The sequence below is a fragment of the Felis catus genome, chromosome A1 (assembly GCF_018350175.1).
Source record: "Felis catus isolate Fca126 chromosome A1, F.catus_Fca126_mat1.0, whole genome shotgun sequence".
Taxonomy (NCBI): domain Eukaryota; kingdom Metazoa; phylum Chordata; class Mammalia; order Carnivora; family Felidae; genus Felis; species Felis catus.
In genome coordinates, this window is record NC_058368.1 from 103,402,918 (window position 1) to 103,429,067 (window position 26,150).

Genomic DNA, 26,150 nt, shown 5'->3' on the forward strand with positions numbered 1-26,150 from the left:
TAGGTGTTTAGAATTATTACAATGCCAAATAGGAATGTGTCACCTTTGCTAAAGTTTCTTATTTTTAGGTGGAATGGGAAAACAGAATTCATTTGTCCTTCTGACAACTAGCTTCTTTGTCTCATTTCTGTTTATTTCTTTGGCAGCTAAAACACCTTGAAATTACCTTCTCTAGCATAGAAGAATTATATATATATATATATTTTTTTCTATTTCTAGCTGTCAGAGTGATTAGAATTTTAATTAGCAAAGGAGAGCTCAGAACGGAAAATGAATGAAAAAAAAAGCACACAAAAGATCCCAAATTGGTAGAGAAACAAAGGAGCAACCAAAGCTGCCTCACAGCTTAATTGTTACATCTGTGATTTGCCTCTTCCTGGATTCCCTGTGACTTAGGACAGTGCTGTCCTATAGCCCCACACCAGCACAAGATGGCCCAGGCACTACTGAACGTAATCCCTGGTTGTCGCTAAAGGTAAAGCAAGGCTCTTAAGGCACAGGAACAGCTCTGTTTCACTGTCAATGTCCGCCTCTTTAATTTATTCTCAGAATCCTACTGAGGATCATAAGCCCAACCACAAAAGATGGAATCCACCAAGTATTCAAGGAATAAACACTCTTTGGTTGGTGAGAACACTCTCAAATTTCAGAGGAATTCATTCCTTCATATGTAGTGTGACGCACAGCAGGCACCTTTCATCAGGAAGGCACTCAGGAAATCTAGAAGATACATTAGTTGTTAAATATGCCATTAATTGGCTACGAGTCAGAATATTTCTGAAAACTCCAAAATAAACCAAAGTCGCCTAAATTTACATTACAGTAGTTATGTCTATCACCTACATTACTATAGTAGTCCTGCGTGTATGTCTATGTAAGTATACGTATCACCCAATTATGGTATGAAAGTGCCTATGGATTGCCATACAATATCAGGGTCCTGTGGCTTTAGAGTAACCTGATATAGCTTTGGTCCTGAATTGTTAGAGCTGGCTATGTGACTTTGGGAAGCTATTTAAATTCTCAGTCTCAGTCTATCACCTATTTAAAGTAGCAAACATTAAATATATGCCATGAAGATAGTGTGAAGAATGTGTGAGACAATGAACATATAGAGGTGGTGGTAGTAGTAAATGTAAACAAATAACTCGTAGTAGATTATAAGTAATATGATTTAACTGTTAGGCAGGAAAATAGGGCTAAACACTTATACTGAGCTGTGAAATAAAGGAAAGATATCGGCGGGCAAAAAATGGGAGCTGGTGATTTCAGAAACAAGCAAAAACACAAAAGAGTAGCGCATACCTTGAGGGTAATAAATAATCTAAGAAATGCAAGAATCATGAGAATCAGTGGTTGGAAAAGAAATGGGATATACCAGGCTGGAATGATGCCAGGATATTTGGGAGTGCAGGCTGTGGGAGAAAGAATGTTTTGAGAGAAGGGGATGACATGAATAGTCTTACGTCCCAGCAATAAAATCACATATCAATGTGTATTATGGACCAAAGGCAGGAAAAACCCGTTAATAGTCAAAATAAGAGAAAATGAAGCTCTGCTGTTGGTAAGTGGCACTAAAAAGGTGACAACAGTGGGGGGAGCTACAACCAGAAAATCAGGACTTGACATCACACTGGGTAATGGACAAGGAGAAGAGGGAAGTTAATAATGGTAACATTTCAACTCCAGGAGAATTGAAAAACTGTGCTGTTGGGGTGCCTGAGTGGCTCAGTTGGATGAGTGTCCAACTTCAGGTCAGGTCATGATCTCACGGTTTCTGGGTTCCAGTCCCGCTTCGGGCTCTGTGCTGACAGCTCAGAGCCTGAAGTCTGCTTCAGATTCTGTGTCTTCCTCTCTCTCTGCCCTTCCCCCACTCGCACTCTCTCTCTTTCTCTCAAAAATAAATAAACATTAAAAAATTAAAAAGAAAACAAAAATGTGCTGTTATTTGTAGACATAGGGGTTATTGTGGTTTTTGAAAGAGAATGAGAAACATTTAAGGGAAGGACCAAAAGTCTTTGAGTTCACATTTGCAGAATGGAGAGATACCAAAATCATGTGATGAATACTGTTCCAAACAAGCTGCTGCCAGATAGGATATAGGTTCCTCTTTGAAACTTAATTAGCTCACTCGTGCCATTTAAATCTCATCTTATTAGATTCATTTTTAATTGATTATAAGGACCACTCAAGGCACTGAGAGAATCTGCCTTAATTTTCAAGTTGCATAATGTGTAATATTTCATTATTTTTAAGATAACAATAAGCTATTAGTATTCCTTTTACTAAACTTACAATTTAATATGATAAAATTAGTTTTTACATTGACAGGATTAATTTGGAATTGATGTACTTGGGATGTTGCAAAATACCACGTATCATCCCCCATCACAGAATATTGACTTAAAAATAAATGTGTTACACTCAAAAGTCAGTTCACAACTGCCTATTCAAAATTATGTAATCTTTTAACTATTATGGTAACAGTGATTTAAATTCCATTTTACATACAATTTGTGTTTCTGTTGAAACCCAAGCTAAAGAGTTAAAACCAGAAGGCTCTCAACAAACGGATCATTGTCCAGGCTCTAGTAAATGTGCTATTGGTGTAACAAATTGGTTTGCTGACCTTTTGTCTAGTAACATAACGCATGACATATTTGTAATTTATGGAAATCAATCCATAGAGAATTTTTGGTTTCATGTAATTATAGACCAGTGCAAGATCTAAATAAAGGTGAAGAAAAGGTCCATAGGAAAGTAATGGTACACTGTTGATAAAAACTAAAAAGCAAAGTTCAAAGCACTGATCCATGCAATGCATCTTTAAATACTGGTAAGAGGCCAATAATTACAGTTAAAGTCAGTTACCAGCTGTGTTTTACTGCATACACTTTAAGGCACCATTGAAACTGCAACCCTATACTCAAGAACATAGGGAGGAGGGGGAAATCACAAGACCAAATCTATCACCTAGTTACAAACTGTAATGGTGCTGGGCAATTTCCATCTGGTTTCTTAAGTGCTATTTTTAACAGGTAGTCACCAACCCATTTAGACTCTCCCTTTCTAGCAGTAAGCCCAACCTCCACCTGACTGAATAGGGCAAGCTCTGCTTTCAACAGATCTCGGCTCAAAGCCTGGCTCTGTCACATAATAAAAATGCCACATTGGGCAAACTACTCAAATTCTCTGTGTGTACATTAGGATTTTGAGGTGTTCTGAGGATTAAATGTGGTGGTGAGTTTAAAGTGCTTTGAATGGTACCTAATACATACTAGGCTCTCAAGAAACATTAGCATGTTCATCATCATCATCATCATCATCATCATCTGTTTTAGACGGAGCAATAGAAAGCGAATTGATCTATTCATAACCCTCCTCTTTCCTGTTTCCCATTTGACAAAGTTTTCCTGCAGTGAGTCAACTCCCCTGCACTTCTAGGCCAATTCCCCAATGCCACAGGCAGTCGCCTGTAGTATGGCTAAAAAAGCCTTGCTATACTTTTTCTACTTCCTAAGAAATGTCTGCCTCTCTCCACATATAGACCATCAACTTAGCTCTAGAAAACTCTTCCTTCTCTGTGCTTGGCTAACTCTTATAACTCATTTCTCAGCCTAGACACTCATCCAGGAATCCTTCATTGATGCCACCAGTCAAGATTAGACACCCTCTCTATCCGCTCCCAGGGCATCTGCTCCTGCCTTTTCCTCCAGCCCTTAACCATTCTTTGGTGTCCCTGCTTGCTGCCTTTCCTTCATGTTCCCAGGTGAGTTCTCTGAGTGCAGGGACCTTGTTTATTTTCCTTACTGCTATCCCCTCAGCATCTAGTAAAAGGCCTAGCACACAGAAGGTGCTCCAGAGATACTTTCTGTGACTGTTCTTACAGGATTTCTGTGTCTCTTAAACATTATTAAAAGGTTTGCCACAGTTCAGCATATATTATGTGCCCAACTTTTCTGTCCCAATACCAGAATTTAGTGTGGACTTAAGCACAAAGTATCCTCATTTTTTCTAATTCTTTCTGTCACCAATTTGGCAGCTATTTCTGCAACATAGTCTGCATATAATTCCTCTATCTCAGTGGCCATAACTTTACCCTTTTTTCATTCTATTAAAAAAAGCATATGAAGATACAAATCAATAAAATTAATTCCATTATTAGGGATAATCTAATCTGAATGTGAATAAGGGATATCTTAGTACGTGGGATGGACTGAATGTTTGTATCCTCTCTTCTCAAATTCACATGTTGAAGCCCTAACCCCCAATGTAATGGCATTTGGAGGTGGGGCCTTTGGGAAATAGTTAGGTTTAGATGAAGTCATGAGAGTAGATCCCCATGCTAGAGACCTCTTCTTGTAAGAAGAGGAAGAGAGACGAGAGCTCTCTCTCTTCCAACCACTGGGAGGACAGGTGGCCACCTACAAGCCTGGAAGACAGTTTTCACCAGGAAGTTAAGCTGCCAGCACCTTGATTTTGGATTTCCAGCCTCCAGAACTACAAAAAAGAAAATATCTGTTGTTTAAGCCATCCAGTCTCGAGTATTTTGTTATAGCAGCCTGAGCTGGTTAATACAGCATATACTTAGGAGAGCTGGAAACAAAAAAATTCTCACCCCCACTACATGTAATCAAAGTTGTTCAAAACTCCATTCCGGGTCATCTTTATTCTGGGACTTGAGTTGATGGATCATGCACTACATGCAAATTTCTGACTATTGTTGTAAATGGAAAGAACTCTGAAGGATCCCCCACTGACAGTAAATGAGCCAGCCCCAAAGTGACATCATCAATTCCACTCACAAATTATTGACCATAAATAATTATCAGTCACATTACTTCTTCCAATCACATGAGAGTCAAGAAGTACAATCTTACTATATGCCTGCAAAGCTGATGGATTAATTTTGGTGCCAATCAAAATTAATGACTGCTATATGATCAGACTTAAATATTTTAACTATTATAGTATTTTATAACCGTTCTTTGGAAAAAAAAACCCAATGATTTATCAATATGTTATGACCCTAAAAATGCTATATATTTTTCCCTTCCCTAAATTTATAATTCTAGGTTAAAACTAACTGTGGATATCAAATTTTTCTGAGCAAAATAGCAAATTAAAGTAGGTGGCAGGGACGAAGGATGGAAGGATGTAAGGAAGGAAAGAAAGGAAGGAGAGACAGGGAAAGAAGAAATACAAAGCCAGAAAAATAGCCTCAAGAAGTAACCAACATTTCTACCTAGAGTTTAAGATGAGTGCTTCCCAGGAAAATTGTCAGGTACATCTAAGTTTAATAATGCTATCATACTTCGGATTGCTTCTACAATTGGAGCTCCATGTTCTTCCTACAATTATCTCTTAGAGATGGCACACTCAAACTGACAGTTTTACCAAAAGATGTAGGTAGGTTTGGGAGAAAACAAATATTGTAGATCCTTGGGGCAAGCAATAAAGGGAAGTCATTTAACCCCCTTAGGCATGAATGGACAAGAGGAACGAACAGCTAAATTAGGGAGAACAGCTATATAAAGAGTTCCACCTAATAAAAACCACAGGCCTTAGTAAAGAAATGCTTACAATTTCTACAGACTCCATAAAGAGGAAATTAGATGAATATCCTTACTTTATTTTCATCCCAAACCAATCACCAGTCAATAATCCCACTGGCCAACTTACAGCCAGAGTACAAGGAAGCAGGCTTTTATAGTCTGTGTACTTCAGCCTTCCAGAGCAAAATACAGAGTGGAAAAATAGTAGTAAGTAGATCAGAAGAGGCAACCAGACGTTATACACAGCTTATAAATCTTAGCTGTATCTCAGTTACCAAAGAGGAGGGTACTCGCTTCACCTTCACCAACTCCCAAAGATAATTCATTTGGCGTGAAAATGTGATGTCACATGGATCCCCCAAAATATTTTTCTTGAGAACAACAGGCTTCCTTTCAGGTAAAATCTATCCTGATTTCATAGCATTGCCTCTTGAGAGAGACTTCAGTTTTCTAGATACATGTGACACTTGATGTTGCCATTTTCAGTGATAGGGGTGATGTTTTTGCCAGTAAACATTCTTACCAAAATAGGAAAATGTGCTATTATTCCTCATCTTTGCCAATAACAGAGAAAAGGAAGTTTGCCAACTCCCACCTGAAAAATCTAGATCTGTATAAACTTACCTCACTGAATTGGGCTTAAAGGCATGAGCCAACCGGGAGAGCCTAGGCAGTCATCAACTAACTCAATTGCAAATAAAGGTAACAATGGTTGGAAGGAATTCAGTACCAGGATGTTGCTGCAGAAACAGATATCAGATAAGTGGTCATTGCACAGATACAAACCTAGGCCCCACCTCTAATGAAAGTGATTACAGACACTAGGGGCAGTCAGGCAGAGCTCTCTGAATGACAAGTCCTTTAAATTGTTGGGAAGAAGAGAGAAAATATCTTAAGACCAAGTGGTATCAACTTTGATTTTTAAAAATCTCCACTGCCTTCCATGTTGCTAGTTCTACCCCACGTTTCTTAGCTGGGGAAACAGACGCAGACAGATCTAACACACCCTCTAAGCATATCTATTAGGAGAAGTGGTGGGCTGATAAGCCCATGTGGAAATACACAAAGATACTACCAGTTTGCTTTTCCAAGAAGATAGAAAATCTTTACAATTTTTTACTACAGTTGAGAAAGAAATGTGGAAAACTAGAACTTATGCATTTTATGTCAATACATAGCACAAGTTTTGAAACCTGGCCATATTGTAGAATCACCATGAAAATCTTCAAAAATGCCCATGTCCTGGCTCAGCTTCCAGAGATTCTGATGAAAATGGTGTCACGTACAATCAGCCACTGGTATTTTTTGAAAGCTTTCCAGGTGAAGCTAAGAACATTCAAGCTTGCAAATCACTACATGCAGGAATAGAATTCTATCAAGTTCATGAAACTGTTCTTTAGATATTTGCTAAGAAGGCAAAGAGGAAGACAAATCTGTTCAATAAGCAAGAGCCATGTCAAGACTTGAAAAGATCTTTTATTTATTTTTTTAATGTTTGTTTATTTTTGAGAGAGAGAAACAGAATGTGAGCAGGGGAGGGGCAGAGAAAGAGGGAAACACAGAATCAGAAGCAGGCTCCAGGCTCTGAGCTGTCAGCACAGAGCCCAACATGGGGCTCGAACCACGAACCGTGATAACATGACCTGAGCTGAAGTCGGACGCTTACCGACTGAGCCACCCAGGCACCGGAAAAGATCTTTTAAAGAGGTGAATTCTGAGAAAGTTTCACAATGATCTGTAGAAGGCAATAAAGGATAATGTTTTAGAGCATGTACTTTAGAATTAGAACAACTTGACTTTGCCTTTCATCTTTGCTATTCACTAGGTTGGTAATTTCAGAAACTGTCCACATCTGTGAAAATGAATATAATATCATCTACCTTGTGGAGTGTCTATGAGCTTGTGTGTGAGCATTAAACGCAGTCAAGTATGTAAATCGTCATCACACAGCCTCTGCTCATTAACTGACATTTCCTTTTCACATCCAACCATATTCCAAGCCCAGCTCCTTTACAGAGACACCTGCATAATACTGACAGCCACCTACAATCAAAAACATAAAGTGCTAAAATAACCCAAGGGGCTTTATCACAAGAGCTAAGATATAAAATTTGTGATCTAAACAGAAAATTACAGCTGAAACCAAGCTATCATTTTCAAGATGCACTCCTTAATTCAAAAGCAAGCTTAGTCATCAGCTTACATATTCCTAAAATCTATCACTTTGGTCTAGACTGAACTGTATATAAAGAAAAATTAAGAGAATTTACTGCAATCCTATAATGTTAAAATAAGGCCATCCTGAAAGAAACACAGGAGAAATACAAACCTCATATAACATATTGAAAGATTATCCCTGATCTCATTTTCACAACTTGAGTAGTTCAAAAAATTCTCAAGAGCAATCTCTTCCAAAGAAAAACATTCATGTTATAACCCTCCTTCCACACACGAAACCCAAAGAGGTGGGGTCAAACTTTATTAAAACTCTGAGCTGTGTGGAGATGGTTGCATATAACTTGAGCCCTGCATATCCAACGAACAGGTTTTGTTATGTCAATAAAAGATCTCCTTGGCCATCGTCTTTCCAAAGTTACAACCGGAATGGGAGGCATGCTATCCATGACTCCAGCCTCTAAAAATATTTCCTTACAGAACAGTCTCTCTGTAAGACAGATCAGTTTGCTTCAGTCCCCCCCTGCTCTATGCCTCACGTGGGAGTACTTGCAAATAGAGCGCCTGGAGGGATCAACACAGTTTTCTAAAGCAAACATAACACAAGTGCTATTCATGGGTTACACACTCCACAGCTGTAATATGAAATGTGTAGGAGCAGCCCCTAATGGCATTCAAATCATGTACTAACAGTTCTCAAGTGTCAGGTGTTTTTCATTTTCTAGCAAGGGGAAGAGATATTCACGTGCTGATTTCCTACACTGAACAGCTTTGTAACCCCCGCAGAGTGAAGGCGCACTGTGTTTCTGAGACTCTATTATGTCAGATGAATGCCACAGTTAGATCCCGGAAAGGACATGTGATCCGAGTTTAGATTCTTTTTTTTTTTTACCCCTGCCATCTCTCAGCATTTCAGTGGCATGGATTTTGTGTATATGCATGGAAGAAAACTTATAGAGCATGTATCAATGTTAAATTTCACATAAAAGAATGAGCACACATAGTTTTCTATCTGGGTATAATTTAATACTTCTGGATACACTTTGATCTTATTGAAGGTTTGCATTGTCAAAATGGCCTCTTGCAGTGCCCCAGATGGCTGCCTGTCAAACCCAAGCATCAAGCTCACTATAAATAGTGTGGGTTCTCATTGCAACAATGAAATTCACATTATACATGCAGAGGGAATTAAGATACATTTTATTTACTTAGCCTTTTTTTCCCCTTTACTTCAAATATGACTTGGTCATAGAACATAACAAAGAATATTATAACATACTTTAAGAACACAAAAAGGCACATTTATTATACATGTTGGATCAAAAATTTCAACTTAGATGAGAATGTATGAGAGACTGGAGTATTTACCACTAGAATATTATCTAAATATGTGGAATTCACTGAAATCTGAAACATATTTTAGCAAACACTTCTTCCATTACATTTGAAGCTGCATATTTCAAAGTTATTCACTCCATTTGTTCCAAATTCATCTATATTAACCTCATTAGGACTGTGTTTTGTAAACAAAAATCTTGACGTGCAAGAAGACTTAGTCTCTTTAAAGCCATTTATCTAGATTTCAGAAGGTGACTGGAACTTGAGGTTAAAACAGAGTTCCTTTTCATGCTAAATTGTACACATCTCCTTTAAGAGTAAATGAACACATGATTTCATTGTCTGAACATAACAAATGGATATATACGTACTAAAAACTACATACGAATACCTGGTATTCAATTAAACATATATGAAAGAAAGAATTTAACAGGATTTTTGAAAAATTGCTGAGGCAACCATGTGAAAAGTAGCTATAGAGAGATTCTAGGTCCATAATTTTAGTTAAAAAATATTTATTCAGGGGTGCCTGGGTGGCTCAGTTGGTTAAGCGTCCAGCTCTCGGTTTCGGCTCCAGTCATGATCTCACAGTTCATGAGTTCGAGCCCTGCGTCGGGCTCCGCACTGGTGGTATGGAGCCTGCTTGGGATTCCTTCTCTGTCCCTCTCTCTCTGCCCCTCCCCTGCTTGTGCTCTTTCTCTCAAAATAAATAAAATAAAACTTTAAAAAAATATTTATTCGGATGGCATTAAGAACACACTTTCAGGGTAAATGAAGAAAAAATGTGGGGTTTTTTTCCCCTCTATAATCAATGTCACTGTCTTGTAGTCCTGTTTTCTAGGCCCAAGCAAGCTGGATTCCTGAGGAGGAGCCTGGGGTCACACATATTAAATAATCAACAACTCTATAAATGATAGCTACATACATACCTGCGTCTTGTAAACAGCTTTGGTCACAGAGGGAGTAAGAATCTAAACAAGAGGGAAAAATAACATCTAAGTGCATTTAGGTATCTTCATATAAGTAAAATCTAGAGTCTGTGAAGACAGAAACAGTGAATTTGGTGAGGACTGGCATAGAATATGCCTGACATTTAAGTAAGAACATGGATGCCAGTATGTGGAGACACAGTGGAGGGTCCTATTCACTGTTCTGTCCCCACTCCAGGAATATTCACCCCTGGCCCTCAGGAATGGAGAGGACACAGGATATGATAGAATCACCAAGCCCTGCCCTTTCGCAACTTTGAAATCTCGAGCAAGTTAACTAACCTCTCCAACTGTTTCTTGCCACGAAAAAGTAATTAAGATACATGCCTACATTTGCCACCTGATTGTGAAGACTGACATGGTGTATCCAATGTGTCTATCATGTAGGAGTTGAAAAAAAATACATAGATATTATTATAAATTTAATAAATCTGCCTTCTGACAGTTACCTTACACATTAACACAGGATATATCAGAAAGGAGGTCATCAAAGGCACCATTAAGATAAATTTGCATGTAACATTATCAAAAAACAGTGACTTCTTGCACAAAATAACACATTAACACACGGTCAGAAATGAACACTGTTCAAAGGGGATGAATTTTATTCAGCAGAAATTCCTCATGAGGAAATCTGGATATGGGAGCAATAAGACCACCACATGCTTCCTTCTCTGAGAGCAACATGGACAGACAAGGGTGATTTAGCAGAGCTCTTAGGTCTGCAGACCATCACTAGGTTCTAGTCACGATCTGATCGCACTACGTACACTAATGTGCACACCGCCATGTAACATATTCTAGGACAATGTGCAATCATTTCCATCTGTACTGTGAGTCACTTACATCCACCACCATCACCATCAAAATTCTCCAAGTGCTTTCCAAAGGGAACTGCTGAGTCGGCATGTCTTATTAGGACTAATGTCAATACAGAACTAGTTAATGTATTAGGGATAATCTAACTGGTTCCGAGAAAACACAGGAAGGATTGCTCTGGGAATAAAAAGAAGTCAAAATCTTTGGGGCTTAAAATCCTTAATTTCCTTATCCCACCCAACCAGAACCTATATTGGAATTTAAGTAGGAGTGTATTTGATAAATTCATTTTCTGTCAAAAAAAAAAAAAAAAAAAAAGAGACAGAGAGAGAGAGAGAGGAGAGAGTTTAAAAACCATCTGCCTGGTCCCACATTTCATGCTACAGATGCTGAAACTGACTCTGGTGGCTGGGTGGTATCCTCAAACTCGTGGGGACAGTAAGTGGCCGACATGATCCCACCCCGGTTTCACATACTGAATTCAATCATCCTTTACCTATACCACGCTGTGTTTCACCTATTCCCTCCATATCAAAGCAAATATGTACATTTCCCTTAATAGGCACTGAAGTTATCCTGACAGGCACCCAAGCTTAAAGACTGAACTTCAGTTCACCAAAGTTTTCTAACATTTCTCGGTAGTTTATTTTTACCCCACATGTCAGACATGGATTAAACAAAAAGTAAATAAAGACTAAGAATGGCAGCTTTCTAAGGGGTGTTACTGCTCCTCCCTCCTCTTTCCACCCCTCAGACTCAAAGAGATGAAAACAGTATGAGTATTCAAGAAGCAAAATGGTATCTGTTGGTTTTCTGCTGGCTTGCTTAATGCTAGTCAAGGAAGAAGGCCCTTTTGGAAGAGGGTTGTGTCCAAGAAACTGCAGGCTCACAATTCAAAGATGACTTCACACAAAGAACTTCTTCATTATTTAGGAGGTTCATGGAAGTGGTAAGACAGCCAGACGCTTGGACTGCTGGCCCCAGACAGGAGTCCTTCCACCTAGGCTCAGGGTCTTATTCCATAATATGCCTATTGAGTGCTTCCCACCTACTATCTCTTCTCTTTGATTTCCTTCCCTTAACAGATGGTTCTTATGTGCACTCTAAATTTTCTCTGCGTGCCATCTCAGTCTCTGGCTTATGTTTCAAACTTACAACACACGAAACTAAAGACCTAGCTGTCTGGCTTAAATATTTCACACATAAACATATTTTCCTTTCCTATGCATGTGTGTTCTGAGCACTAGAGACAGCTTTCTACTTTCTCTCTTTTGCCCATTTCATTATCCGTACTACTAACAAATACAGTCACAGGGCCTGTCAAAGGATGACGGAGCAGTTCATAATATCACGCGTATTTGAAGGGGGGAGATGAAAGGGAACTCTGAAAGGAAAACACCTCTTCCCAAATGTGTCGCTACCTTTCTCTCCTTACCCGTATGTCTCCAGGCCCCGTGCATCTCTGTGGCAGAGGCTCTCTCCACACATCCTTTTCTTTCTATGCCTGAACGACCCCTCAACCAAAACTTACCACAGTTTATCAGAACTAGTGCAACAGCTTCCTGCTTCTTCTGCTTCTTTTCTCTCTTTTAACAGTCATTTTTTTTTATTTTTTTTAACGTTTATTTATTTTTGAGACAGAGAGAGACAGAGCATGAACGGGGGAGGGGCAGAGAGAGAGGGAGACACAGAATCGGAAACAGGCTCCAGGCTCCGAGCCATCAGCACAGAGCCTGACACGGGGCTGGAACTCACGGACCGCGAGATCATGACCTGGCTGAAGTTGGACGCTCAACCGACTGAGCCACCCAGGTGCCCCTTAACAGTCATTTCTAAATAGCTCCATCATCTCTGTGAAGCTCAGTCTGACCTACCTTCCAGGCCAAACACAAATGGTGCCTTCTTCCCAATGGCTTCCTTTTACCTAAAAGTACTGCTCATTCTTTTGGGTGCCCACAGCAATCTGTCTGTATTTCTACTCTGGCAATTGTGGGAGGTGGAATGAAAGCCATCTCAGACTAACTGCCTAAAAAAAAGCCTCCCTGATAGGCAATGGCCACATCCTGGGTATAGTCTTTGTTATGGATTGAACTGTGCCCGCCCCACCCTCCAATCATGGTTTGAAGTTTTCATCCCCAGTAGCTCAGAATGTGACCTTACTTGGAAACAGGGGTTTTAAAGATGTAATTAAGTACAGATGAGGTCATTAGTGTGGGCCCTAATGCAGTATGAGGGATGTACTTATGAGGGTAAATTAGAACACAGAGACAGAAATGCATAAAGGGAAAATGATGTGAAAAAAGTTCAAGAAGAAAATTATCTGCATGCCAAGGACAGAAGTCTGGAACAGATGCTGGCCACAAGGCCCTCAGGATGAACCAACTGGCCTACACTCTGATTCCAGACTTCTAGCATCCAGAACTGTGAGACAATAAATTCCTATTTTTAAACCATCCGGTCTGTGATGCTTTGTTACTGCAGCCCTAGCAAACTAATACAGCCCTCACTCTTGCAGCCTCAGAAGCTACATTTTTTCAGGGTCTTTCACGTATTCAGACTTAGGGATACCAACTCACATTAAAAACAAGACAAAACCAAGAGACTAATGTCTAAAGCCAAAATGTTAATTCACTCATTACACTAATAACTACAGTTGCTGATAGGATCACACACTTTCATCCTCTGGCCAGCACATGCTCTTTGAGCAATCATACCACTTGGAACACCTAATCCTAATCACTGAATTGTACAGTGAACGTAAACTGAGAGCGAGCGAAATTAGCAACAGGATTCCAGAGTTCAAGACATCAAGTTACCACGCTCACAGTATCTATTCAAATGACATGCGTGCTGGCAGGACCAATCAAATTAAATCCTTAAACTAGGTTATCTTTAACTTTATCCAGTGTTTCAAAGGGTGCAACAGCTAACAACGTAGGAAATAATACTGGCTTTCTTCCTAGCCCCCACTTCTCCTTTGGTCTTTTCTGATTTTGTTTTGGGGTCTAAGCATTCCCCTGCACCAGGATCATAACCATGCAATCTCACTCTTCAGTGACAGGCTCAATAATACAGACAGGTCAACCCTCCCACGGTCCTTCCCAGGCTCCCTGGGAAAGTGAGCACCTACTGAAAGTGAGGTCCTCCAGATAAAGGGAAGGATTGGAAGCAATGTATTCTTTGCTCTCTCTCTCCTGAATGTGAACATGAAGCATGCCATCCTCATTATTCATGGGAACCTGTTAAAATATACTAATACTGTGGGGCACCTGGGTGGTTCAGTCCCTTAAGTGTCTGACTCTTATTTTTTTTAATGTTTGTATTTATTTTTGAGACAGACAGAGACAGAGCATGAGTGCAGGAGGGGCGGTGAGAGAGGGAGACATGGAATCCAAAACAGGCTTCAGGTTCTGAGCTGTCAGCACAGAGCCTGACACGGGGCTCCAACTCCTCAACTGTGAGATCGTGACCTGAGCCAAAGTCGGAAGCTAAACCAACTGAGCCACCCAGGCGCCCCTGAGTGTCTGTCTCGTGATTTCGGTTTGATCTCATGGTACGTGAGTTCAAGCTCTACATCAGGCTATACACTAACAGAGTGGAGCCTGCTTGGGATTCTCTCTCTCTCCCCCCCTCACACTCTGCCACTCCCCCGTGCACTCCCTCTCAAAAATAAACTTTAAAAATAAATAAATAAAATATACTGATATTACAATAGGCAAAGATTATAAATAGAAAGGATCTGAGTCCCAGATGTCATCAGGACTTTTTTTTTTATATATACTTTCTGTAACAATTGCAATTTATATTTTCTTTCTTTGGTTTGATAACATAAGCGGCAGTTTTATAGGTCAGGAAACCATTCTTTTTATGGGTATCTTGCTGAACCTTGATCTCATCTGTTTTGTGGGGATTTGTAGTGGAAATCTCACTAGGGAAACTGCTACGTAGCAGAAAACCTAGTGGAGATTCAACAGAAAAAGGCAAGCAAGTTAAACTCAGGGAGCGTGCATCCTAATTGAGAAGATACATGAAAACACATGAACCTATAAACAAAATACTGGATTGCAATTTATGGTATGGAGAAAATAAACAGGGTGCTGCTATAAAGAATGAGGACAGATCTTCTCTAGGTAGGGTGGCCATGAAAGCCTCTTAGAAGAACTTTAAGTGGAAATCCTACATTTATAGAAACCACTGCATGGTGGCCCCCATGTGCCACTCACAGAGTTTTTGCTTTTTATTATGTATCATTTACAGAATGTAGTGGATATCTGTCATTAATGGAGACGACCTGAATTATGAAGTCATCTATTCATTTTAATGTTTGAGAAGCTCCTCTTTTTATGAAACCTAATGGTGGCAGCCACGATCACAGAACCCCAAAACTTTACTTATTTACTTACTCATATACATTTATATCCAAATTAGTTACCATAGAGTGCAGTAATGATTTCAGGAGTGAAATCCAGTGATTCGTCCCCTGCAAATAACACCCAGTGCTCATCCCAGCAAGTGCCCTCCTTAATGCCCATCAACCATTTAGCCCATTCCCCCACCCAGAGCCCCTCCAGCAACCCTGTTTGTTCTCTGTATTTAAGAGTCTCTTATGGTTTGTCCCCTTCCCTGTTTTTATATATATATTTTTGCTTCCCTTCCTTTATGTTCATCTGTTTTGTATCGTAAGTTCCTCATGAGTGACATTATATGATATTTGTCTTTCTCTAACTGACTAATTTGACTTAGCATAATACACTCCAGTTCCATCCACGTTGTTGCAAACAGCAAAATTTCACTCTTTTTGAAGGTTGAGTAATACTCCATTGTGTGTGTGTGTGTATGTATATATATATATATATACATACACACACACCACATCTTCTTTATCCATTCATCAGTTGATGGACATTTGGGCTCCTCCCATACTTTGGCTCTTGTTGGTAGTGCTGCTATAAAATATAAACATTGCGGTGCATGTGTCCCTTCGAAACAGCACACCTGTATCCTGTGGATAAATGCCTAGTAGTGCAATTGCTGGGTCGTAGGGTAGTTCTATTTTTAGTTTTTTGAGGAAGGAACCTCCATACTGTTTTCCAGAGTGGCTACACCGGGCTGCAATCCCACCAGCAATGAAAAAGGGTTCCTCTTTCTCCGCATCCTTGCCAACATCTTTTATTGTCTGAGTTGTTAATTTTTGCCATTCTGATAGGTGTGAGGTGGCATCTCAGAGTGAACCCCAAAACTTTAGAAGACCACTTTCCCAAGTAGCTCTGCCAAGTGACTCAGAATCCACAAATCAGAGGCACACACTTTGGCGTAGAAGCTCATACACGAACAAGTTCTCTCTGGTAGTGGGAGCTTCTCCCATGTTGGGACAGAAAGGGGGGTGGTTCCTTGATGACAAGCACAAGGTGTTAAGGGAAATATCCAGTCCTATTTCACACCAGGCCACCTGTGTGGTGTTTGAGGCATTATTTCCAAATATTTCATCTCTATTCTGGTTCTTCAGTTCCACCAAGGTTTCTAAGAGCTCCATAACATCCTTTAAGAAGACTCCTTTTCTGTTTAAAAGCTGGTTTCCTGTGGCATGTGGGTGGCTCAGTCCATTAGGCATCTGACTCTTGATTTTGGCTCAGGCCATGATCTCATGGTTCGTTAGTGAGTACAAGCCCCACGTGGATTCTCCTGGGAGAATCTCCTCTCTTTCTCTGTCTGTCCTGCTTGTGCACTCTCTCTTTCTCTCTCTCTCTCAAAAAAAAAAAATAAATAATTTTTTTTTAAAAGTTGGATTTTGCTGCTTGCATTTAAGAGCCCTGTTTGACACATACGTCTCATGTCATATACCCAAGGATATCCAACGTCAAATTCATGAGGACGCTGGATTTTTGTTATTATTTTTTATCAACTAGTCACACTGCCTGACATACTTGGGTTCTTCAGAGCTTATCGGATAAATGATTTCTTGTATTTCAGTTTCCCTTTTAATATGAGGGATAAGATATAAAGAGGGTTGGATACATATTCTTTACCTTCTAAATACGGTTTTAATTGCTTCACATGAACCTCACAGAGTTAAACAGAATTACCCTTACATAAGCCTTTTTATTGTACCACAAAATCATATTTGGCAGAGTATCTTGGTCTCCTTGGAGAACACTATTGATATGTGTGTGTGTCTAAGAAAGAAATCTCTCCTGCATTCTTTGGTTCCCAGTGTGGAAAATCGTGAGCCACTGCTGTGTATTATCTGATGACCGTTCCTCTTTTCTTTAGCTTAGGCGCAGAGAGCTACAAATAGCGCCCAAGGAATAGTAACCTAAGGTATAAAAAACAATAAAATAGCATCCCTGACTTGAGAGTTCAGAAGCTAAGTTTCAAGTGAGAATCATCAATGATATGAAATACATGACACTAACTTGCATCCAGCAATAGAATCTTCAAGTAATAAGTGCCAAGTTGGGGGCGCTCTACCTGTAAGCATTTGACATATATTATCTCAATTCTCACAACAGCCACACATAGGCATTAATATGGACATTTTACTATTGAATAGAGTTTCAGAGAAGCTGAGGATCTTGCCTAAGGTTATATCATCAGAAGGTTGCTGAACAAGGATTTGAAAAATGGATTTATTGGAATCCATTCTCCACTACCACACTGCTTCCTTCGAGGACGGTAGGTAAAACTGACATTTCTCTCACTAAAGCTCTCCCTTTCACAGACAGGGAAATAAAGCTGAGCGGGCCAGAGCCATATCCCTGTCTTAGAACAATGCCATATACACGGAAGAGAACATAATGAACGGCTTGCTGGAAGATGATTACTGTTTTTATCATTTTAGTGTTCAAATTAATTACATATGTTTACAGCTGCTATTCCTATTCAGTTGTTTCTCAAGCTCCAAGCACAGCCCTCAATCATAAGATCCTGATAAGAAAATAATTGAGTACCATAACATACCACAGTGCAAATATTACTATTTCGCAGCCATTAGACTAAACAAATTATAAGGTAATAAATATCAGAATGATGCACAGAGTAAAATTAATTACTGGGCAAATGTGACAGAAGAGGCCATGGTATTCAAAGCCAAGTGAAAAGTAAAAAGTCAGCTATGAAAGTGACTTCAAATACAAAAACCTTTAGCAAGTGGCTAGCATTGGTCAATTCAGAGCAGTCAGTTCAGAGCATCCATCAAAGCAAAACCAACCTGAACAAGAGGAAGTGAGAGGCTGGCTGAGGACAAAAGGAACCCCTCTTTCCAGAAGTTTCCTTTATGCTTTTTACCACCCAGTCCCCCCAAAGGCAATCATTTTCAAATCTACAGATTTGGTTTGTCTGTTCTTAGACTTCACATAAATAATTACACATTATGAATACATAATGTGTTATTTTTATCAGATACAAAACAGACTGTATCCATCAGGCCTATCATGAGATGGATCTCACATTCTACAACTCAGAATTCCCAGAGCTTTTATGGTACTGGGAAAACCTGATTACAGCTTGACTTCCAGCCAATAGCATGACTATCAGGGTGCCACAGAGACCCCAAGAGCATTCTGTGTTGGAACCAGAGTGTCACGTTGTCTGCAGGAGATGGCCCCTCTTGGATTTAAGCAACTGGTGACAAAATCAGAACGTGGCTCCTCAAAACCTAACTGCTGGGTTCAAATTCCACCTTTCTCCTCTTAGCAGACTGGCCCTGGGCAGCTGTTTTAACTTTTCTATTTGCCCCTCCAGTTCCAATCTCCATCCACTCTTTTTTACCCTGAGAAAATTGATCTTCATGCAAATGTGTGCTCTGGGTTGACACTGGGTTCAGCCAGTAGGGACTGCAGGATTGCAGAAGATAGGAAGTAAGGTCCAGGTATTTATTCTTCTAGCTCCCTACAGTAGGGTTTGCCTTAGCTGACTGGCTCTGCTGAAATCACTCTCAAGACACCTCCTCTCCCTGGGCTTCTCTCCGGTAAGAGCCCTTCTTCAGTTATTCTAGGGCCAGGATACTGCACTATTCTTTGTGATTCCCCTACTCTCCTTTCACATTTTGCAAATACTTTAAAGCAAACAAAATTAAACTAACAGGAAATGAAAAAAAAAGAGTAAAAAAACCCCAAATGAATAAACTCAAATTATCCCAATTTGAGTGTGCTCTCTGTGTCCAATTTCTTCATCTGAAACACTTTGGAATTCCTACTTCGCTTATGAACGTGAAATGAGTACACATGGTGCTTAGAATAGCATCATCGGGTGGGAAGTACATGCTCACTGAGTGTTGAGGTGGAAGAAAACTGGAGAACGTCGCTCTGCTTGCACCTGCCTGACACTATTAAGGCAGACAGTCCTCCCTGCTGGCACATTACCTCAGAAGCAGAGCCACACCTTCAGTGAATAGTTCTTCTCGATACGGTAGCAAAGGGAGAATAATCTTCTCCCCAGTATGATGCTCAGTTTTGGCTACCTACGGCTAAGGTAGACCCTTACTTTCACTCTCAAGCACAGTGACTCCTTCCAAAGATACTCACTGTGCTGAATGTGACGGAGTCGGAGGACCTCACTAGGGTCAGCTGTAGGACATGTCACCAAATAGTGCTATGTCCGGTCTGGCTACTTGCATTGACTCCAGACCATTATTCAAGCTCCGTATTAGTTTGCTACGGCTGCCATAATGAACTACCCAGACTGGGTGGCTTAAATAGCAGAAATGTATTTTCTCACACCCAAGATCAAGGAGTTGACAGGTTTGGCTTCCCTGGAGGCCTCGCTCCTTGGCTTGCATAAGGCTGCCTTCTCCTCAGGCCTTCACTTGACCTTTTCTATCTGTATGCAAACTTCCTCTTCTTATAAGGACACCAATCACATTGGATTAGTCCCTAACCTAATGGACCTAGTTCTGACTTAATTACCTTTTTAAACACCCTATCTCCAAATAGGGCCATACTCTAAGGTACTGAGGGTTTGGACTTCAACATATGAATTTGAGGGGGGCACACACAACTCAGCCCATAAGCTCTCTCTCTGCCCATGGTAATTTCTACCATGTAGAAATTCTACCATGTAGTGTGGAGGGGCTATTTATTTTTGCCATCTGACCTTACTTGGGAAGATCTCAATCTATCAGGAATGTTCCAGTTATTGCTACTACTACAAAAAATAAAAGTGAAGTGAGGAAGCATGTGGTTCCCTTTTCAGCAAGTGGCTTCTCCATTCCCTACACACAGTTTTTTTGCCACCAAGCAACAAGGGCAATACGTAAAGGTCCAAGGACAACTGGTGCTTGATATTTACACAAGTAAAAGGATCACTCAAATTCTTCTTCTTGAGGGGGCACCTGGGTGGCTCAGTCAATTAACCATCCACCTCTTGATTTTGGCTCAGATCACGATCTCACGGTTCATGAGATCAAGCTCCCTCTAGGGCTCTGCGCTGGGTGTCAACCTGCTTAAGATTCTCTGTCTCACGCTCCCTCTGCTCACTCTCTCTTGCTCTCTCAAAATCTTCTGGATTCTGGGACATCCTCCAAAACCGTGTGTGGTTGGGTGCCTCCAGGATGGAGGTAGACAGACTAGCAACTCCTGAAAAGCAACTTTTCTGTCCTCTAACTAAAACAATGATAAATAAATAAATAGTAACAAGAAAAATACAAACAAAAAAAACCCCACAAGAAACAAAACAAACAAAAAAGCATGTAATTTCCTTTACCAGTCATCCCAGGCCACCACAATTACAAGACTGATTAAACACTGAAGCTGACTACAAATTGTAGAATTACCAACCCACTAGCTATTTTTAAACATAACAGAAAACCATTCACCTTCAGTAGTTAACTATTGGTATGCCTGGAAGCAGGAGCCTGAACCAGATGACCTCTTGAGATGACTTTGTTGTCCAATGATGTCATGAAATTAAATGGCTAGCAGCCTGGAGGAATACAAAGTAAGTCTAACTCTAATCCTTAGGATGACATGGCGAGAGCAGGTGCACCTGTATTAATCAGCATGTGGCAAAGATGCTTATGCCTGCTAATGAGATGACAGTGCTGTGTTGTGCAAACTGTCAGGGTGAAGGCATCCCTGCCTGGCACCTATGCCCTTGGGCACTTGTCCAATCACCATGCGAACAGCAGCCGCTGAGCAGGACAGGCTGTAGAGATAGAATTCATGTGCATAAAATCTCTCTCTAAGACCATTACTTCCACTCACTGACACACTAACTCTGCTAAACACACTAACAGGGAAAATTCTGGTTCACACTGAAATAACATTAAAAAATGGGGACTTGCTTCTGTAGCCACAGAAGGGCTTCACTATAATAGCCAAGAGAAAAAGAAATTAATGCTCATGCCATCTCTCCCCTGTGGTGTTCTATGACTTACAAAGCTTGGGCTGAGACTTTTAAAATATTGCGTATTAAATCTTGCTGAACATTAGGAATAAAGTAATGGGAAGAGAATACTGTATTTTATATCTATGATTTCCTTTCATAGAACACTGTCTTACCATTTTAGGAAGAAAGGGCAGAATAATCCCATAATGAAACTATTTATTACACCATTCTATTTTCATAAGAACCTTGTTCTCATTGCTTCTTATATAACGAGAACTAAATAAAATGCTAGTTAAAATATATATTTTTGCTTCCATATATAAACAGATGAAACCATTCAATTCAATGAAGTAGGATGGAGCATTAACCTTAGGAGAACAAGGGTTCATGACTAAGGATTGATGGAATGATTCTGTGTTTTATCAAATCACTTAAGCCAAAATGGAGTGTAAGTTAATTGGCTATTTCAAAGCAGTGCAAAGACAGTTTCATGGTTTAAAAAGCATCCGTTTCCATTATCATCAATGTGATAAGTATAAAGCCATTTTACATTGTTTCTACATGCTTTTATTGTATAGAAAGGGAAATGCATTATATTATGTCAAGATAGGTGGATTTTTTTCAGCATTGCTTCTTTGTGAAAATACACAACTTAGGATACATAGTCCAAAAAATTAAAAAATTAAGCACTAGAGAATCATACAGATGGAATGATGTTGCTCTACTTTCAGTGTAGAAAAAAATGTGTTCCACAATATTTGTGTTCCATAATTCTTCTCTCTTTTTGCCCCATCCTCTCCAATGCTGGGCAGACATTATGCATTTATTCAAGAACAGATAGTGCCCGTTCTGTGCAAGGTTCCTGTTAGGTCATGGAGCTATTGAAGGGAATGATAGCAACAAAGTCCCTGATATTCTGGAGTTTACACATTCTTCATATTATATGAAAAAACAACTCAACAATTACTTTGATAAAATATTTTCAGGCACTACAAAGTGCAATAAAAATAAAACAGAGTAGGAGAGTCAGGGTGAAGATCCTAACACAGTGGTCAAGGGAGGTCTAAGAAGGTGACATTGGAGCTGACGTTGAATGAAATAAGGAAACAAAAAGATTTAGAAACAGCCATAGATGGAGGGAAAGCATGGAGACAGGTCTAGAGATTCCTTGCTGGATATGTCCAAGGCAGAGGAAAAAGATCAGCGAGGTGAGAGCAGAGGGAAGGGTGGCTGCTTTTAAGAATATATACTAGTAGCTGAGACATGACGCTTCTGCTTACATCTTATCAGTCAGAACTTGGTCACACAGCCAAATCCAGTTGTAAAAAAAATGATGGACAACAAGGCTTTGTGGGTAGCCATGTGCCCAGCTAAAATTTGGGATTCTATTACTAAAAAAGCAGGAACTCTGATAGTGGGCATAGGAAATACTGGTATCTGTTGTATACTTCTAATTTTGTCAGGATTAGAGGTACTTTTCTTTTCTCATTATTTTTTTTTGTTTAAAGTTATTAATTTTTACAAATGAACACTAATTTCAGAGTGTTCATTAATTACAATCTGTTTCTGTTTTCCAAACCTATTCATTTCTGACCTTAGTACTGTTACTTTCTTCCTTTAAGTGTCCTTTGGTTTTGGTTTTATTTCAACCTGATACCTAGTCATTTCTTAATATGTTACACAGACACTTGAGTAACTTCCTATTATTCCTTTGGAGGCAATATTGTAAGCAAATCAATGGTAACCAACTTCATTACGTTATTCTGTCCTGTGTATCCCTACTTATTTGATCTGATCAGTTGCTTTCAGTTACTTATACTTTTTGCTGCTTTTTATTTTTCCCAGAATTTAACCAATTTCCTCCTCATCTTCAGTTGTGTCATATCTTCTTTCAACCTCTGTATCACCTACTTTATCATTTTTAGTTCCAGAGTTATTTTTTTTCAATTTCTTTCACTTCTTGGAAATTGTTCTGTTCCTATTTACGTGCATTAGGCATAATTGTGTTCTTACTCTGCCTTTTGAATGCCAAATTTTGATCCCCAATTTTTCTTATAACATCTTTGCTGGGTGTCCAATTATTTTTGAGCTAAGCAAGAAGCCACTTTGAGTAGCAAGCAGTGGGAGTTTCTTGCCTTCAGCAATTTTCTCACCAACAAAGATATAAATTTCTTTCTGACTAAAGACAGATATTTAGCAAGATGCTTTGGGTTTGTGTATATGTGAGTGTCTTGATTTAGCCATTACTCATCCTTCAAGCTGACCAAGATCAGTAGCCTCAGGGATGCTTGTCACCACTTTTTCCTCCTTCTAACACCTGGGTCTCTGCTCAGCCCCAAGTTCCTTAACATTCCATATGGTTCCCCAGGTTTTAGGGAGCCTCGTACTTCTATTCCTCATACCTAAACATTGTTCTAAGCATGGGGTTGTAGGTTTAAGCTTTCAGGGTTTGCCCCCAATTTGAAGAACTCTTCATTCTGCAGAAAATCTATATAGACAGCTATCCACCCCATGTTATCTATCATACTAGTCCAACTACTAAAGTATTTTCTTCATATATTGCTGTTTGGAGTTATAAGCCGTTCTTATTTTCCTGGGAGATTGATTCACCTTTTCTATTTTTCATTCTCTTATAATTGGGTTTGGCTTCAGAAAGAAGGGTAATTGGATCAAAGATAATTGTACACTGACATCCCAGACTGGGAGCCCTAAATATTTTTTTCTTGATGGGGATGTGTTACACTGAGTGTAAAAATGGAGAAGCCATGATTATCTATGGCAGAGGACATATATCACATCATAAGTAAAAACAGGGGCATGGTGTGCTGGAGTTTGAAAGCAAATCTTGATCTAATTTAACAAAATAATGACAAATAGTTCAACACGAAGAAAAGACAACTCTTTTTTTCATGGGAGGAAATTCTGTACAATTGAAAATAAGGAAATTTATCATTATTATATTCCAATACCCTAAAGATCATTTAGTGACCCAGCTATTAACATACAGTCCTGCGGCAAAAATTTCACAGCTACTTAGGGCTTCCAATAAATTCAATTAAGGATAAGCAGCTGCCTTAAACTACATTTGCATTTCATTTACATAAATCTAATGCTTTAGACAGGTCATCTGATTTTGTTTTTACTCCGATATCATTGTTATCATTTGTGATAGTAGGTCTTACCAAGGGTGAAAAGGAATACATAATCATTTTTATCTGAGCACAGAGAGATCATTTATAAGCTTTGCCCCCCATTATCATCAATGAGAATTAAAGATTTAAATAGCCATGACTAAAGTACAGATTGTATCCCTCTGTTTCTGAACTCATTATGACCTATAGAAGTGTGTGTACTGACACGACATAATTATGAGGAACAACATCATTATAATACAAGGAACGCTAACTGGGGTGCTGCTTCTTTTATTCTTTAGCAACTCTCTCTCCAATTTCAAATGAAAAAGGTCTTGCTTCAACTAAATTATTAATGTTGTAATAATCTGTCATTAGAATCAATAACTGCTTTATTATTCATAGTGCATATAGTGCTAAAATGGACCCTCTCTGAAATAAATTTAGTGCCTTGTCACAATACAATATGATTTTACAATATTGCTAATGTCCACAAAGCATTCAAATATAGAATATCGACATGTCAGAGATTTATGACAAATGGGAGGAGAAGATGAATCTAGGTTAAGCTTTCATGTCACTTGACTGAGGTCAAAAAAATCAATACTATTCATAATGTATCTTTCAGGCACAGTTAAATGAAAAACCTTCAGAGCACAGACTTTTTCAATCCTTTACCTCAGCAATAGAAATATTCCAGAATTGGGATTAAAAGAGAAAATGAATGAAAACTAATTGGTAGGAAAGTAAGGCAATCACATTTTGGGAAAGTACAGTGACTCAGGAACAGGGAGCTGGATATATACCCAATGTGCTTTGCCCATTCTGTTCCTTACTTTTATCTGCAGGCATGTTTAATACTTATGAAATCTAGGAATGATGCAGGTAATATGCACACCTCTCTTCTCAACTTCAGCTTTTATGGATTTTATAACATGAAAATAGGCAGAAACTGCTTTTTTATTTTTTTAATTTACTATTTCCTAATTCTGTCCAAGCAACATGACTTTTAGGTACACACTGACCACAGTGCTTGATACCGCTAATCATTTCCATCCCTAATAACTAGAGTAGATCAAATATCTACTTCCCCATGTCACTCAGAGGTTTAGAAACGGGCAAGTCTCCATGGCTGGTCATTGATACACAAGGAAAAGTCAGTTGGGAATTTTGGGGAGAAGACTCTTCCTTCTTCGAAAGAAGACCCAGAAGAAACAATGTCATTCTTCCTCCTCTAAATTTTATCTAGTGACTTAGGGAACTGCTCCAAACATCTTGAAACTCTGAGGGAAGTCAGCTGATTTGCAAAGGATGCAGAGCAACAGATAAAAGAACCTGATTACTTCATAAAGGGTATTCAAATTAGTCGGATGATCACCTTACCTTTAAACTATTGGTATTTAAGATAAATATCCGATTTTAAGCCAGTTCGAAGCACAGTTCTATGTTATAGTCAAAAACTATTCTGACTGATGCTATCACTCATCATTAGACATTAAAGATTATTGTTCATATTTTCATATTTTTCTTTGGTGTGAAGAGACTATAGTCTGTAACTTTCTCACCCATGGAATTAAAATGACTAATAAACCTGATCCCAAAAACACTGAATGCATTTTTGCTCAGAGAAATGATAGCAGTCCAGATTTATGGATTCAACATGCACTTGGATATTTCTACAAAGCCTGTTTTTTTATTTCTGAAAGGTTTTCAAGTGTTGGGATAATTTCAAATAATTCTACTAATCGGATGGTCCAAAGCAATGGTTCTCCTTATGTACTTTCAATAAACATTCACTCACTGCATAGTAAGAAAGGCAG

General features: G+C 39.2%; 1 long non-coding RNA gene across 5 annotated transcripts in view; it reads right to left on the minus strand.

The window, feature by feature from the left end:
* Positions 1–26,150, minus strand: part of LOC123385626 — a 435,444-nt gene that overhangs the window by 176,406 nt on the left and 232,888 nt on the right. Inside the window, exons 3-5 of one of the 5 annotated variants that reach the window (XR_006598526.1) lie at positions 9,998–10,039; positions 7,222–7,290; positions 6,180–6,295 (exon numbers count right to left, since the gene is read on the minus strand). The exons of 2 other annotated variants lie outside the window; for them this stretch is intronic. This is a non-coding gene — a long non-coding RNA (uncharacterized LOC123385626). The remainder of the gene's footprint in view (positions 1–6,179; positions 6,296–7,221; positions 7,291–9,997; positions 10,040–26,150) is intronic. 2 more of the 5 variants (XR_006598527.1, XR_006598531.1) reach the window with 2 other exon arrangements.